Below are 17,179 nucleotides of genomic sequence, written 5' to 3'. Positions count from 1 at the left end.
TAAAGGTTGAGGACCACTGCTCTAGGTGTTGAGCTAGTGAGATGGTATCTGCCGTAGACCTGTTGCTGTGGTAGGTGACTTGGAATGGATCCACGTTGCTGCTCAGACAGGAGCTGATATGCTTCAAAACCAGCATCTCCAAGTACTTCTTCACTGTGGGTGTGAGTGTCACTGGTGGTGATGCATCCAGCTGGGATCAGGCCATAAACAATTAAAAAGAGAGTAAGCTCTGGGAATTCCTTTTGACTAAGAGTAGTTGGGATCTGAAATTCATTGTCTTTATAAATAACATACTGTTATGGAGTCAGGAGGACCCCAAAAACCAGTAGCAATAGATAAGCACCACAACACAGGGTTACTTAAACAAAAGTAGTTTTTAATTATAATTGAACAAGAAAACAGAATTAAACTTTAACTTATAACTTAACCTACCTTCTAATACTAAGCGCAGGTGTGTGTAATGTTGATTTAAGATTAGAAAAGTTCTTTGGATCACAGTCCAATCTCACTGGTTGCAGGCAATTCTTGTACTGTGCACAGAAGTTAACATTAACAAAGTTCACCAGTCCTTGGTGCTTAACAGGCAAATGGTTACCATTCAGGAGGGTTCTTGCTGGTTTTCAGAGAGAGATTCCTTTTCCAGGACATCTGCAACTGATTCCTTCTCAATCAATCTTGCTGACGAAACTTTCCCCCTTCAGGGTTCTCCAGATCATCCTCTTTCTTTCAGGTCACCTTTCAGACTGCCAGCCTTCTCCTTTGACCAGACAGCCTTCCAAAGTTTGCCAGCTTTGTCCTTCTGGAACTGATTTCTGTGTCTCTCCTCACTGTTTCACTCCCTCCCTCTCTGAGAGCAAAACTGTTCTCTCCAGCTTGCAAAGATCACATGTTCCCAGGCAAGCTGTATTCTGCAACTTTGTTGTTCTTTTTGTAAAAAGCATTCTGCAAAAGTCCTGCAAATATTCTGTGCTTTAAAATGTTTGTGTGTAACCTACTCTAACAATTCCTCCCAAACCACCTCAAAATATTCTGTCACAATTCATAGAAACAAACACTCCCTTAAAATGGAATAGAATAGACATTTGAGAGTGATGCGCCATCAATCATTCCAGAGACTATTGTAGAAAACCCAATAGGCTTTTATTCACTTAAGAACTTGTCCTTACTGTTCGGTTGTCCTGCACAGAGTATCAGGGGGCTATGGAACAGTCACTTTTATGCAGGTGCCTGTGGGGAGGGAGCCACTTGTACCACCGGCCAATAGGCGTGCTTGACTAGATAATTATATATGACAGTGGTTTACCACAGAGAGGTTTGGCTAAAAATCAGAAAATTGGATTGTTCTACCAGGAGGAGGTATAGAATTAATCGGCCATTATGACCATGCAGAAAGAATGAAGTCATTCTATAGTTCATTTTCACTTTGCCACTGACTTAAAAAGCAAGGCTATTATTCCTAATAGAGGGCTTGAATTCAAATTGCACTTCTAATTCACCTGGAGAGTGTTTTGTGACATCATGCTACATTAAGGGCTTTTTATAAACACAAGCTGCTGTTGCTACTAGTAAAAATGTTTCTGGAATAGTGCAGAGAATGGTTTCTATTTCCCTGTAATCTTATCTGGGCTCTATCCAAAAGCAGTGGAACTTTAACCCTGATACAGCGCAGTTCTCTGAGGAACGTTACAAAAAGATCTTGCAGTATGAACAACAAGCCTACAAACATCCTCCAAATAACTTCCCTTGCAAAGAAAAATGTTGCAGCTCTGAGTGGCAAACTGCTTCTTTCCTGTTTACCTTCATCTATTTTAAACCCTAACTACGCAGTAAGCCTGCAGCAACAGTAATAAATCACTGGGTGATCTTTAAATCATAATTTCCCCAGGAACACAGAACCTATTACAGCAGTTGAACAGGCCATTTGGCTCACGTGTCTGTGCCAAACAAGATGCCTAAATCAAGCTAAAAATTTCTGCTTGCCAACCCCTTCAGATACATGTGTCTATTAAGAAGCTTTCTGAAAACCATTATTATATTTGTTTCACAACTACTCCCGGCGGTTTGTTTTCCAAAAACCTACCATATTCTGTGAAAAATAGTTGCCCTGAAAATGCCCCTTAAACATCCTCCCCTCACTTTAAATGTATCCCCTGGTGTGTGGCCCACATTCATGACTTCAGCCGGCAGCTTGTTCCACTCTCCCACTACTGTCTGCATGAAGAAATTCCCCCCAAACATCTCCCCTTTCATCCTTCATCCATGTCCTCTGGTGTGTATCTCACCCAATCTCAGTGGAAAAAGCCTACTTACATTTACTCTGTCTATATCCATAATAATTTTATGGACCTCTATCAAATCTCCCCTCATACTTCTGCTCTCCAGGAAATAAAGTTCTAACCTGTTTAATCTTTCCCTGTAACTCAGTTCCTCAAGTCCTGGACATACCCTAGTAAATCTTATCTGCACTGTTTTAATCCTATTACTATGTTTCTGGTAGTTAAATGACAAAAACTACAAACAATACTTGAAATTTGCCTCACCAATGTCTTGTACAACTTTACCATAACATTCCAACTATTATACTCAATTCTCAATGAATTCTATTAATATTGCCTCCTGCTTTCTTCACTTTGCTCATTGAATTCTACAGATCAACCTCCCCTCCATATGAAGATACCAGCGGATGCTCCCTCACTCGTTACCAGACCAAGGGACCTCACTTGCACGATCTGCCTTCATCCTCCGCCAGATCCAAGCCTTCAGCTGCCGGTTCTTGATGTTCCTGGCACCTTTCAGCTCTTGAAAGCTCACCTCCTTAGAGATGACAGCCTCTGCAACTTTCGACGCAGGTTTCCACCTCCATCTGACTTTACCCTTGCTGGAGCCTCCACCGTAAACCCTCACCCACAAGCTAGAGCTTTAAATGCCTCCAATGAGGGTTTCCACTCCGGTCCCTGCTGCCCACAGTCTGGAGCTCCAAATGCATCCATCGACCCAGGTACTAACTCTGGTCTTGACCACCCCTATTCCGTCATCCATTCTGAGGTGCAGACCAATTCCCACACCAACCTCAGTCTTTGCAACACTAGCATCTTGGATTCCTCTGCTGCTGGATCCCACTGCCTCATCCCTCACCCATCCCCACCCCCCACTGCCACACATCCACTCCTTACCCTTCCCTATCCTGTTACAACTCTACCTACATAATACTATTGATTCCTTTAAGCTTTCCCTTTATTCTTACATCCTAGCCCTCAATACCATCTCATCTCCCCCCATTCTCCTCTGACCCACCCTACATGTCACCTCCACCCTCTGACCTCCCCAAACCTCCACCTGCCTACTGCGACTTCCCCAAACCTCCATTTCCCACCTCTTTCAACCCTTACCCTCCTCCCACTGACACCCTCAACCACCCTGACTTGACTCTGACCCCTGCCTGGCCTTTACATTCCTTTTCTGTAGAGCCCTCATCTTCACCCCCCTTTACCCAGACGTCATCAAGCTCCCTGCATGCCATGATGCCGAACCCTTCTTCAATCATCTCTATCTCCACACCCTCATCTACCAAGATTAATCTACACCCGCGCTGAAGACTCTTTTCCCACTTTATTCTTCCTGGTCAGCTGCCTAATCTAGATCAATATATTTTTAACTTTTGCTGAACATCAACCATCTTAACTTTACCACTTGTCTCACTTATTCTAATCCCACTTCCTCGGAATGCTCTTCCCTCCATTTACTCCACACCAATCTCAACATCAACATCAAACTTGCAGACAAGAGCAGTGCTGATCTGGTCTGGTGCACTGACCCCTTCCTTGCTGAAGCCAGACAACAGCTATAAGAGACCTCCACTTACTTACATCAAGAAGAATCAAGCCACCATCTCACATACCATCTCCAACCTCATCACTTCCTGTCATCTCCCTGCCACAGCCTCCAACCTCAGTGTTTACAAACACTCACTGGCTGGTTCTGCCTCCTAGCAAAGATCCACAAACCCATTTGTCCTAGTAGTTTCTCTTGTGCCACCGAATTGGCATCCATTTACCTCTACTCTGTTTTATCCCCCTTGGTCCAGTCCCTCACGTGCCCTCTATCATTTCAACAACATCCAATTCCCTGAATTTTCTCTTTCATTATAGACAGCCAATTCCAATACACCTCCAGCCCCATACCAGTAGGCCCCAAAGCCCTTTGTTTATTTACCAACCACATATCAAACCATTTTCCCTCCACCACCAGCCCCCTCTGTCTTAATAACTTCTCCTTTGACTCATCCCAATTTCTCCAAGTCATTGAGGTGGCCATGGGTTCCTGCATAGGGCCCCAGCTATGCCTGCCTTTTTGTTAGCTAAGTGGAGCAATCCATGATACAAGGCCACTCAAATCTCCTCCGCTACATTGACAACTACAATGGTGCTGCCTCATACACCCATGGCATGCTCCTCAACATTATCCACTTTGCTGCTAACTTTCATCCCAACCTCAAATTCACTTGGATCCTTTTCTACAAACCTACCAACACCTGCAAGTAGCTCGACTGTACCTCTTCAGACCCTGTCCTCTGTAAAAATTTGATTCCTTTTTTGCAATTCTTCCATCTCCATCACATCTGCTCCCAGGATGATGTATTCCATTCCAGGTCAACCGAGATGTTCCCCTTCTTCAGAAAACATGGCCTCCCCTCCACGCTCCACCACAATTAAATCAGCCCTTACCCACATCTCCTCCATTTCACAAATATCTGCCCTGGCCTCCTCTGTCCAGGCCTCCTCTGCCCCACTAGACGCAACAAGGGCAGGATTCCCCTTGTCCTCAACTACCACCCCACCAGCCTCCGTATCCAACATATCCACAGTTTCCATCACTGACAACATGATCCCACCACCAAACACATCTTCCCCTCTGTTCCCTTCTGTGCAGTGACCACTCCCTCTGCTACTCCCTCATCCACTCATCCCTTCCCAGCAATCATCCCCTTGGTACCTACCCCTGCAACTGTAGGAAATGGCATCATATCTCCTTCCTCACTACCATTTTGGGCCCCAAACAGTCTTTTTAAGTCAAGCAACACTTCATTTGTGCATCTGCAGAGGTCATCTGCTGCATCTGGTACTTGAGATGTGACCTTCCCTACATCAGTGAGGCTGGATGCAGACTGGGAGATCTCTCTGTCTGTAGCAATGGTGGGGACTCCCAGTGGCCAACCTTTTAAATTCCATACTCCCAATCCAGCACTGACATGTCTGTCCATGGTCTCATGCACTGCCAGACTGACACCACCCATAAATTGGAGGAACAACACCTCATATTCCATCTGGGAACCCTCCAGACTGATGGCATTAAAATTAATCTCCACTTTGCTTTAGGCCAATCCCTTGTCTTCCTCTCTTCCCCATCCCTCTTTTCTTTCCTTCAGCTTTCCAACTCCTTCCCTTTCCATTCAGAGAGTTAAGGTCTCCCCCATCACTTCTCAACTCTTGTGCCCTCCCACCCATATCCATCGATGACCTCTTGCCAATGGACCTAGCACTGATCCTTAAGGCACAACACTAGTCACTGCCCTCAATTCTGAGAAGCAGTCATCCACTACCACTGTCTGGCTTCTCCCACAAAGTCAATGCAGATTCCAATGTACAACCTCATCATGAATACTAAACGAGTGAACCTTCCTGACTAAGCTCCCATGTGGGAACTTGTCAAAGGTCTTATATATAAACAACATCCTCTGCCTTCATCAACTTCCCTGGTAATACCCTGAAAAAGATTTGTTGGTTTATGACCTACCATGCGCAAAGCCACATTAACTATCCAAATACTTGTATATCTGATCTGTTTGAACACCTTCCAATAATGTTATTACTGACATCAAGCTCACCAGCCTATAATTTCCTGCATTATATCTGGAACCTTTTATAAACAACGGAACAACAGGAGTTACCTTCCAATCCTTCGGCACCACACCTGTTGCCAAGGCCCCTGCAACTTCTATGTGATCCTCCCTCAAGGACAAAGGGAATATCTCACCATGTCCTCAGGATTTATCCACCCTTATTTGCAATATCTCCGTTTTAATCTGTACAGATTCCATGACCTCTCTGCTTGTTTGTCTCACTTCCCTTGACTGTGTGCTAGTTTCCTTTGTAAACACAGATACAAAAAAAAACATTTAGGTCAATAAGACATACAGTAGGAGCTGAAAAAGGATATTCAGCCCATCGAGTCTGCCCCGCCATTGAATTATGAGCTGATCCATTATCCCACTCAGCCCCACTGCCCAGCCTTCTTACTATAGTCTTTGATGCCTTTGTAATCAAAAACCTATCAATTTCTGTCTTAAATACACCCAATGATGGGGCCTGCACAACTGCCTGTGTCAACAAAGTCTACAGATTTGCCACACTCTGGCTGAAAATCATCCTATGCATCTCTGTTCTAAGAGGATGCCCTTCAATCTTGAAGTTGTGTACTCTTGTCCAAGACTCTCATGTTTGTTTCTAAATCTACACTGTCTACCTCTTTCACCATTTAAAATGATCCCCCTCATTCTCCTAAATTCCAATGAGTTCAGGCCCAGATAAGACAAAAGCTCCTCATATGACAACCCTCTCATTCCCAGAATCATCATAGTGAACCTCCTTAGAACTGTCTCCAATGTCAACACATCTTTTGTTAAATGAGAAGTTCAAAGCTGCTCACAATACTCCAAGGGAGGTCTCACCAGTGGTCTGTAAAACTTCAACATCACACCCCTGCTCTGATAGTATTCCTCTTGAAATGAATGCCAGCATTGCATTTGCCATCTTCACCAATGGCTCAACACACAAGTTTATCTTCAGGCTACCCTACATGAAGATTCCCAGGATCCTTTGCATCTGGGCATTTTCAATGTTTCCCCATTTAAAAAATATTCTGCCCATTTATTTTTTCTACCAAAGTGCATGATCGCACACGGTCTGACATTAGATTTAATTCTGCCCTTTTTTCTAAGTCCTTCTTCAGCCTTCCTGTTTCCTCTACTCGACCTGCTCCTCCTTCGTCTCATCCATACACATGGCCACAAAACCATTCATTCCATAATCCAAATCATTAACATACAGCATAAAAAGAAATGGCCCCAACGCCAACCCCCGTGGAACACCATCAACAACTGGCAGCCAATCAGAATATGATCCTTGTGCTGCAACTCTCTGCTTCCTGCAAATCAGCCAATGCTCTACCCATGCAAGTATGTTTTCTGATATATCGTGGGCTCTTATCTGGTTCAGTAGCCTCACGATCGGCACCTTGTCAAATGCCTTCTGAAGATTCAAGTGCACAACACCCACTGCATCTCCCTTATCCAGCCAGCTTGTCACTTCCTCAAAGAATTCCAATAGGGATGCCAGGCAAGATTTTCCCTTAAGGAAACTATGCTGGCTTTGGCCTATCCTGTCATGTGCTTCCAAGTACCTGCAACCAAATCCTTTGCAATCGACTCCAGCATCTTCCCAACCATTGATGTCAGGCTAACCAGCTTATAATTTCCTTTATGCTGCCTCTCCCCTTCTGTTTTTTTGAATATTTTATTTAAAATCAACACATATATGACAGCAATGAATAAATCATAAATCACAATAATACAGAGTTGCCAAATATAAGTTGATTAATATATAATAAAGAACAAAAGAAAAAAAAAACATTAAAAATCCTACTAACCCTCCCCCCCACCCCCAACCCATACTAACCCCACTAAACTAAAACCTAAATCTAACATTCCTTCGGATGACGCTCCAGGATCTCAAAGAAAAAAATTTCCTAATAAAGCCCTTACTTATTTTCAGGAAAAACTTCATCAGTTTGGAAGATTCAAAGAAACTATTTATAGTTTTAATCCCATTATTCAAGCATACGGTGTCCAAACTTGGAAAAAATACAGAATATTTACCATTCAAGTCATTGTAATGGAAGATTCTAACCTGTTTTTTTAAACTTGCAGCTCGGGTTCTGCAAGGCTGAGAACCTGCTTGTGTTTTAGAATCAGCAGACATAAGCTGAATTCCACCAAGGGGCCAGAGATGCTGTTATCTGACGAAAGGACATCTGTGTACCAAAAACATTTAATCTTCCTGCTTGTTTTGGTCACAGACTGTCAGAGGCCTAGCCTTGATGCAAAATAAACCATTGTATTCAAAGTGATAAGCTGAACATTATGTTATTCGTTAAAAGCCTAGCATGCTAGCTTGCTTACTTATCTTTCTTGCTGTGCTGGGAATAGGTGCTTAGGTAAGCAGTTTTTGGGTAGTATAAGCCATGGTCCTGCTGCTGAAGTTTGAGACTCTCCGAGAGGTGGCAACATCTCTCAGCAAGAAGAACTTCTGGAGTCCAGCCAACGTCCCAGTCAGGGGAGGTGGAGAAGCTACTACCGGCGCCCTGACAACCAACTACATGTGTGCAGTTGTTGCCTCACTTCGGCAGTTGGGACCAGTCCAAGCATTGATAAGTATAGTTGGGAAGGGCTTACATATTGTAGTGTGAAATCAGCTTTTGAATTTGTAATAAACATTTGTATAAACTGAACTGCTCTCGGTGTGTGTGTGTCTATTTTCTTTCAATAGCTCAAACACTGTGACCAATCTAAAATAAACAAAATGAGAGGTATAAGTTTACCCAAGACAGTCATATATAATTTTTTTCTAAAGGGATACAACTTTGAATCTGTGTTTGGCATCTTCCTGATGTTAATGAAGCATCTGATTTCCAGGTAATAGTGATACATTTCCATGCTATCACCAAAATTAATTTAACAAATTTCAATTGAAAATCTAATAAAGATAGTTTAGGAGTTATATTCTCAAAATTTCCCATCAACAACAATTCAGGATTTAACAACACCTGTAATTCATTGTAAAAACTTCCTCCTTGCCCCCACCCCCCCCACCCCCGCATACATAAATATCGTTTCATGAATATGAGAGTCTCGGATGGTTACTGTGAGCAGTTTCTTTAGTTGTTCAGCATTCTCACTGCCCGTGGAAAGAAGCTGTTCCTCAGCCTGGTGGTTCTGGGTCTGATACTCCTGTATCTCTTCCCCAATGGGAGCAGCTGAAAGATGCTATGTTCAGTGTGGGAGGGGTCCTCAATGATCAGTGAAAGATCCCAGTAGATCACATCAATGAGGAGGAAGGGGAGGGGGAGGGAGACTCCAGAGACTCTCTCTGCCATTCTTATGGTCCTGTGAATTGACCTCTGATCCATTTCACTGCAGTAATTGTACAGTAGTGATGCAGTCAGTCAGGATGCTCCTCTAGAAGGTTCACATAATTATGGCTGGTAGTTTTGCCCATTTTATTCTTATCAGGAAGTGCAGTCACTGTTGCACCTTCCTGACAAGTGACAAGATGTCTATGATAGGTCACTAGTTAAGTGGACTCCAAGGAACTTCACAACAGAGTTGTGTCTCGTGTAGAGTACCCATTCTCCTTCCCTTCCCTTTCCCATTGTCTTTTTTCCAGCTCTCCACCCCCTTCACTCCCTTCACCCCTTCACATTTTGGAATAGTGGTGAAATTACGGGATTGTTGTTCAGGGAAGCTTTGACTATCACCTATTGACTGGCATCTCCTTTCTGCAAGAGATAGATGGGGCAGTATTTGTCAGGTGTGTCCAAGGAGTATTCTTGACTCTTGGCTGGTGCAATATAACTTCTTGCATCAGCTATACCTTACTGCACAAAAGTTACATAAATTCAAATCAGAAATATCAGATCATTGTTTTCAATGTGATTAAGAAATAGGTACTTTCTTGCATGCTACCTGGTCATGCCCTAAAATGAGGCCTTTCTGGGGAAGTTTGAGTAATCTTCTGGAAAAAATACTGGAATTTGATACACTTGGTTACCTGAATTATTTTTATCAGGGAATTTAGAAGATGCAAAACCTAAAATGAGGCTGTCAAAATATCAATTAAAATTTGTTAAACACACTTTACCAGTAGCCAGGAAATCCATAGCAGATCCTTGGAAATCTGATTCCCAACTAGGTTTAGCCCACTGGAAGAAAGAAATGCATCATTGTGTTCCTCTGGAGAAGATCACGTAGAACCTCAGAAACAGGTAGGATGAATTTTCAAGAATTTGGAATTCATACCTAAGGTAAACCTTTAACAATTCCCCCTTCTTGTCTCTTCCCCCGGGGCTCGCAGTGCAGGGGACCCTTGATAAGTCAGGTTATTTGTCCCTTGATGGGAGTAGGGTTTATCCCAGGTGAAGCCAATCTTTTATTTTCCTTATTCTTTCTCTTTTCTTAATTTTTCTTCTTTCTTCTTGTTTCTGGGGGGGGGGGGATGGATCCTCTTATTTTGTTCGTCTTTCTCTCTATTATCCTACTTTCTCTTCTTCTCCCTTTGGTTCAACGTGGACAATGAATTTGCATTTTTATAGAATAATTGTGATTTTTATTTCTTTATAATAATTGAATCACATGTTGACTCTTCTCTTCCTTTTTCTCACTTTCTTCAATATCGACATGTGGATCGACATTTGTTTTATTTTGTTAATATTATGGATATTGATGTTTTACTTTTTGATTATTCTTCATTTTGATTGCACGTTGATTGAAAATTCTCAAACTAAAATATTCAAAAAAAAATTCCTGACTCAGTTTGTGGACCGTTTGACGAGAGAAGAGGCCATTCTGCATCTAGTACTGGGTAATGAATCTGAACAGGTGACAGACCTTGGTGGGGGAGCATTTCAGTAATAGTGATCACAACTCCCTAAGCTTTAACGTAGCTATGGGCAAGGATAAAATCAGACAAACTGTTTAATTTGGGAAGGGATAGTTATGATGAGATGAGGCAGGTACTAGGAAGAGCATATTGGGGACAAATGTCCACGGCAGAAAGCACAGAAGTAATGTGGAGGATGTTTAGGGGCCACCAGCATAGGGGTCAGAATAGGTATATTCCATTTTCCCAAATTCCATTTGGGAAAAGATGGTAGGAAAAGGAAACCATGGTTAACAAAATGGGTGAGGCATCTGGTTAAGAGGAAGGAGGAAGCATAAATTAGATTTTGGAAGCAGGAAACAGGAAGGGCTCATGAGAATTATATGATGGCCAGGAAGGAACTTAAGGAAGGATTTACGAGAGCTCAGAGGGGCATGAGGTGGCTTGGCAAGTAGGATTAAGGAGAATCCCAAGGGTTCTATGCATATGTGAAGGACAGAAGGATGGCAAGAATGAGATGTGCCACTTAAGGATAAAGGAGGCAACATGTTCCTGGAGGTGGAGGAAGTTGGGGAGGTCCTAAATGAATACTCTGCTTCAGCATTCACAAGAGAAAAGGACCTTGATCAGGGTGAGGTAGGAATAGAGTAGGTTTGTGTACTGAACAATGTTGGAACCTGGGAAGTGCAAATGTTGGACCTTCTTAAAAATATTAAGATTGATCAAGGGAATGGTCATTGTTGGAGTGGCCTGAGTCAGAGTGGTAAGGCTTTGACTCAACAGGCTTTGGTGAGAATGGGTAACAGGCGAGGGATAGTAGGAGTTGAGGTAACAAAAAGCCACCCTATTCAAGGAACAAAATGTATTTAGCAGGTAAGGGCAGGGTTTAGATATCATAAATTTTGTTCTTCTAGTCATAAACAGTGGGAATGGCAGCCAAGGCAGGAGAATACTCCTCTTGCAGAATGTAGCTCATCAGGGAAGCCAGAAGTATCCTGCATGACTTAATCTGGAAGAAGTGCATCCAGCTCCTGACATGCCGAGTTAAGGAATTGGAGCTAGATTTGGGTGAGCTGCAGATCATTCGGGATGTGGAGGGGGTGATAGTGATGGACAGGCATTATAGGGGCACTATCACACCTAGAAGGCTGGAGGAGAAGGATAGCTGAGTGAATGTCAGGAGAGAGAAGAGGAACAGGCAGGCAGTACAGGGCACCCCTGTGGCTGTTTCCTCTCAATAACATAATCTTGGATACTGTTGAGGGGGGAAACCTACAAGGAACAATCCACAGCAATCAAGTCTCTGGCATGAGGTCTGGATCTGTGACTAAGAAGGGCGGGGAGGAGAAGAGGTGAGCTGTAGTGATGGGGATTCCATAGTTGGGGGATAGATAAGAGATTCTGTGGAAGAGATCAAGTATCCAAAATGGTATGTTGTCTCTCTGGTCCAAGATATCTCAGATCGAATTCGCAGCGTTCTCAGGAGGAAGGATGACCAGCCAGATGACGTGGTCCATATAGGAACCAATGACATGGGTAGGAAAGGGACAAGGCTATACAAAGAGGGTTCAAGGTGTTACTCATTATGTTGAAGGACAGGACCTCCAGGGTTGTGATCTCAGGATTGATACCCATTCTGGTGAGGTTAGAAATAGGAGGATAATGTAGTTTATCACGTGGTTAAAGACATGGTTCAGGAGGGAGGGCTTCAAGTTATGGATCATTGGGCTGTCTTCCAGGTAAAGTAAGACCTGTTCCAACAAGTTGATTTACATCTCAACTGGAAGGGGAACTAAAATCCTTGCAGGAAGGTTTGCTTTTGCTATTATGGGGGAATTAAACTAGATTTGCAAGGGGATTGGAACCAGAGTGACAGAGCAGATGGAGGAGTGGAGGAAGGGAAATTATTTTTAAAATTGCATGCACTGTTAGATGTCAACAAGTTCAAAGTGGTAAAAATTTTCTAAGGTACAACTATTTCAATGCAAGAAGTATTGTAGGAAAAGTATATGAGCTTAGAGTGGAATTATGACATTATGGCCATTAGTGAAACTTGGTTGCAGGATGGACAGGACTGGCAGCTCAGTGTTCTGGGCTTCCATTGCTTTAGACGTGATAGAATGGGGGTGGATGAAAGTGGGGGGGGGGAGTGGCATTGCTTGTCATGGAAAATATAACATCTGTGGTCAGACAGGATAGATCAGAGGGCTCGTCTACTGAGGCCATATGGGTAGAGCTGAGGAACGGGAAATGTATGACTACACTCCTTGGGTTGTATTATAGACCACCCAATAGTCAGCGAGAATTGGAGGAGAAAATCTGTAGAGAGATAGCAGACAGCTGCAGGAAACATAAGGTTGTGATTGTAGGGGATTTTAACTTTTCACATATTGACTGGAACTCCCAAACTGTGTAAGGGGTGGATGGCTTAGAGTTTGCCAAGTGTGTTCAGGAAAGTTTTTAAATCCATATATAGAGGTATCAACAAGAGAGTGCGCAATGCTGTATCTCATATTAGGGAAAAGCGGGGTAAAGAGCGATGAGGAAAAGTGGACATGCCAGCTGGAGGACAAGAGGACATGGAGGAAGGAGAGACAACAGAGCCAGTTGACCACAACTCTTCACCCCAACTTCATCTGCAGCAAATGTGGCAGAGACTGTCGTGCCAGAGTGGGCCTTATGAACCCTTCCAGATGCTGCTCTAAAACCAACTGACTACCCATGGTGCTACCATTGTCTTCCGAGACAAAAGGATGCCTACTATTAGGGAACTAGACCAGACAGGTGACGGAGTATGTGTAGGGGAATATTTTGAGTCCAATGATCATAATGCCATTAGTTTCATTAATCATGGAGAAGGATAGGTCTGGGCCATGGGTTGAGATTATATATTGGAGGAAGGTTAAATGTGAGGAAACGAGAAAGGATCTAGAATGCTGGATTGGTATAAGTTGTTTTCGGGCAAGGATGTGAGAGCTAAGTGGAAGACCTTCAAAGTGAAATTTTGAGAGTTCAGAGTTTGTATGTACCTATCAGTATCAAAGGCAAGGTTAGCAGGCATAGCAAACCTTGATTTTCAAGGGATATTGGGGATTTTGTTCAGAAGAGAGAGGTATTTAACAGGTATAGGCAACATGGAGGAAATGAGGTATTTGAGGAGTATAAAAAATGCAAGAAAAACCTTAAGAAATCAGGATGGATAAAAGAAGATGAGGTTGCAGATGATGTGAAGGAAAATCCTAAGGGTTTCTACAGGTATATTAAGAGCAAAAGAATAGTAAGGGACAAAACTGGTCTCCTTGAAAATTTGAGTCGTTAGCTTTGAATGCAACCAAAAGAGATGGGGGAGATCTAAAATTGTTATTTTTATCATTATTCACTCAGGAAACAGGTACATAGTCATGGGAAGTAAGGAAATTAGGTCTTGGAACCTATACAGTTCTTGCTTACTCTCTTAAAGCAAATAAGCATGGGTAAATCCCAAGGGGCCTGACAAGGTATTCCCTCAGGCTCTGGCAGAAATATTGAAAATGTCCTTAGCCACTGGTGTGGTGCCAGAGGGTTGAACGTTAGCTCACATTGTTCCATTGTTTATAAAAAACTCCAAAAACATCCTGGAATTTATAGGCTAGTGAACCTGATGTCAGTAGTAGGTAAATTATTGGAAGGTGCTCGAAGAGATCGGATATACAATTATTTGTATAGCCAGAAACTAATTAGGGTTAGTCAACAGGGCTTTGTGTGTGGTAGGTCATGTTTAAACAACCTTAGTTTTTCAGAATTTACCAGGAAATTTGGTTGTGGATGTTGCCTACATAGACTTCAGTAAGGCCTTTGATAAATCCCACATGGGAGGTTAATCAGGAAGTTTTAGACGCTTGGTGTTCATGGTGAAGTAATGAATTGGATACGACAATGTCTGGGCGGGAGAAGCCAGAGAGTAGTGGTGAATGATTACTTCTCAGAATGGAGTCCTGTGACTAGTGGTGTGCCTCATGGATCGGTGCTGGGACCATTGTTGCTGGTCATCTATATCGATGATATGGATGATAATGTGGTAAATCTGATAAGTTTGCAGTTGACACAAAGATTGTGGACAGCGAAGAAGGTTTTCAAAACTTGCAGAGGGATCTGGACCAGCTGGAAAAATTGGCTGAAAAATGGCAAATGGAATTTAATGCAGGCAAGTGTGAAGTGTTTCAAGAAAAGGCATACACAGTAAATGGTAGGCCACTGAGAAGTGCAGTAGACCAGAGGGATCTGGGAATACAGATACATAATTCCGTGAAAGTGGTATCACAGGTGGATAGGGTTGTAAATAAATCTTTTGGCACATTGGCCTTGGTGCAGCCCATGTGAGGGTGCTGTGGGGAAGGACCACATGCTAGAGTCCTTCTATTACTGGGTATTGAGAGGCAGACACTGAGAGGAAGCCCCTCAAAAAACAGAGTGGGGAGTATCAACAAGATGCCTCAGTGGTGAGAATGAATATAGCAATGTACAGTGATGGAAATGTATGGATGCGAAACTAAGTCTGGGAAGAAACTTTTCAAATTTTGTAAATAATTAATTGTGAATAAAGTTTATTTTGGTTAAAAAACTAATGCATGCAGATCAAGTTGCCATTTAGCCCCACTTGCTTTCAATTGATCATATCTTTGTAACCCTTTCCTTACCATGTACCTTCCCAAATGTCTTTTAAAGTTCATTATTGTACCTGCCTCTATCGCTTCTCTCAACTCCTTGTTCCACACATGCACTACTTTCTGTGTGAAATTGTTGCCCCTTGGTCCCTCTTTCTCCTTTCAGTTTATATCTTCATCCTCTGAGAAATAGACAATGACTATTCATCTTATTTATGTTCAACTCCATCTGGCGTTCCTCATACCACTTAACCAACAAGATCAGATCCCATTGCATGGTCACTTCACCAACTGAAGAGCCATCTACAAATTTACTAACCATGCCACGTGGCTATAAAGGATAAACAACAGGGAATCATTGAAAATCCCTGTGGCAAACAACTGGTCACATGCCAGCAATCTGAAATTCAACCATTCACTAATACCTCTGACTTCTTCTGCCCAAGCTAATCTTGTATGCAATTGGCTGAATCTCCCAAGTGATCTAACCTTCTGGATCAGCTGAAGAAGTGGTACCTTGGTCACAGACCAAGTTGGCAATGTCTACCACTGTGCCCTTTTCAATCTGTTCAAAAAAATTCAATCAAATTCATAAGACTCAAATTGCAATGCACAAATGCATGGTGAATATTCTTGCCTTTGTGAATGCATATCAAATCTGACTCTCGGAATTCCTTCCAGTACTAATCCCTGGTGATAGTCACACTAGCTCTTAAATAAAGGCATAGCATTAGCCACTCTTCAGTCTGGCGAAACCTCACCCATGGTTAACAAATATCCCGGCCCCTATAATTTCTTCCTCCGTTTCCCATAATGTCCTAGGATGCTTATGGTCAGGTCCTAGGGATTTATCCCCCTTTATGCTTTTTTAAGACCTCCAGCAAAACCTCTTTTGCAAATGTGGACTCTCTTCAATTCATCATTATTGACTTTTCTGTGTTTCCTAGCCTCCATCTTTTTCTCTAAATTCCACTTTGTATGTAATTACACACTAGAATTCACATGACATCCTTGGAAGCACACACGAGGGAGTGAAGAACAAGGAGATGGAGATCGTGGACACCTGAAAAACAAGAAAGAGATTGCCGGAAGTCCTCACTGGGTCAGGCAGCATCTACCTGAGAGTGTAACCAAGTTAGTGTTTCGAGTTGATGACTTGGTTTGTTGTTGACTGAGTGGTTTAGTTAGTGATCCTTGGTAAAACTTCTGGAGCCTGGTGCTCCTTGGGTTGGTTATCCATGGCCATGTACTATCCTGTCACCTTTTGCCATTAGTCAATGTTATTCTCCACCCTCTAATTTACAGAATCTAAAACAGAGCACCTCATTTGATATCACTGACGAGGAATTAAATGAGTTGGGGACATCCTCTAAATCAACAAATCTATCTTACAAATAAAGATTGGAGAAGTGAAGAGAAATTAATTCTTCAAAATAAATTATTTATAATTGCCATAATGAAGCTTGTTAACTCACCGTTAAGGATCTACCACTAGCCTAGTACTGGCTGTCTCCCTCTGCTTCATGCAGGCATCCAAATTTACAGATTTTAACAGAGATAATATCATCCATTTCCCCCCCCCCCACCCCCACCCCACACATTGGTATGCCTTTAATTTTTCCGAGAGCATCTTCTTCTCTAGAGTTCATGGCAGGGCTAAAATTGGACATATCTGATATTCCCAGGCTATGTCCCAAATTCTAAATCCCTAGATAAATCTGTAAATATTTTCACTGTACTGACCATCAGTATTATGAGATCCAAATCCTGTACTCAGAATAGAAGAATCTGGAGGATTTTATTCTTTTATACAGTACATTCCTT

At 42.6% G+C, this 17,179-nt stretch overlaps 1 long non-coding RNA gene across 3 annotated transcripts in view; it reads right to left on the bottom strand.

Moving 5' to 3' along the window:
* LOC138739870 (uncharacterized) overlaps positions 1–6,009 on the bottom strand; it is a 129,771-nt gene extending 123,762 nt beyond the window's left edge. For 2 of the 3 annotated variants that reach the window (XR_011342505.1, XR_011342503.1), the window contains exon 1: positions 5,948–6,009. This is a non-coding gene — a long non-coding RNA (uncharacterized lncRNA). Of the gene's footprint in view, positions 1–432; positions 795–5,947 lie in introns of those variants that run through there. The other variant, XR_011342504.1, reaches the window with a different exon arrangement.
* Between the last annotated feature and the right edge of the window lie 11,170 nt (positions 6,010–17,179).

The sequence above is a fragment of the Narcine bancroftii genome, chromosome 7 (assembly GCF_036971445.1).
Source record: "Narcine bancroftii isolate sNarBan1 chromosome 7, sNarBan1.hap1, whole genome shotgun sequence".
In the NCBI taxonomy this organism is placed as follows: Eukaryota; Metazoa; Chordata; class Chondrichthyes; order Torpediniformes; family Narcinidae; genus Narcine; species Narcine bancroftii.
The sequence above is the reverse complement of the archived record's forward strand: the minus strand, read 5'-3'. Positions and strand labels throughout refer to the sequence as shown.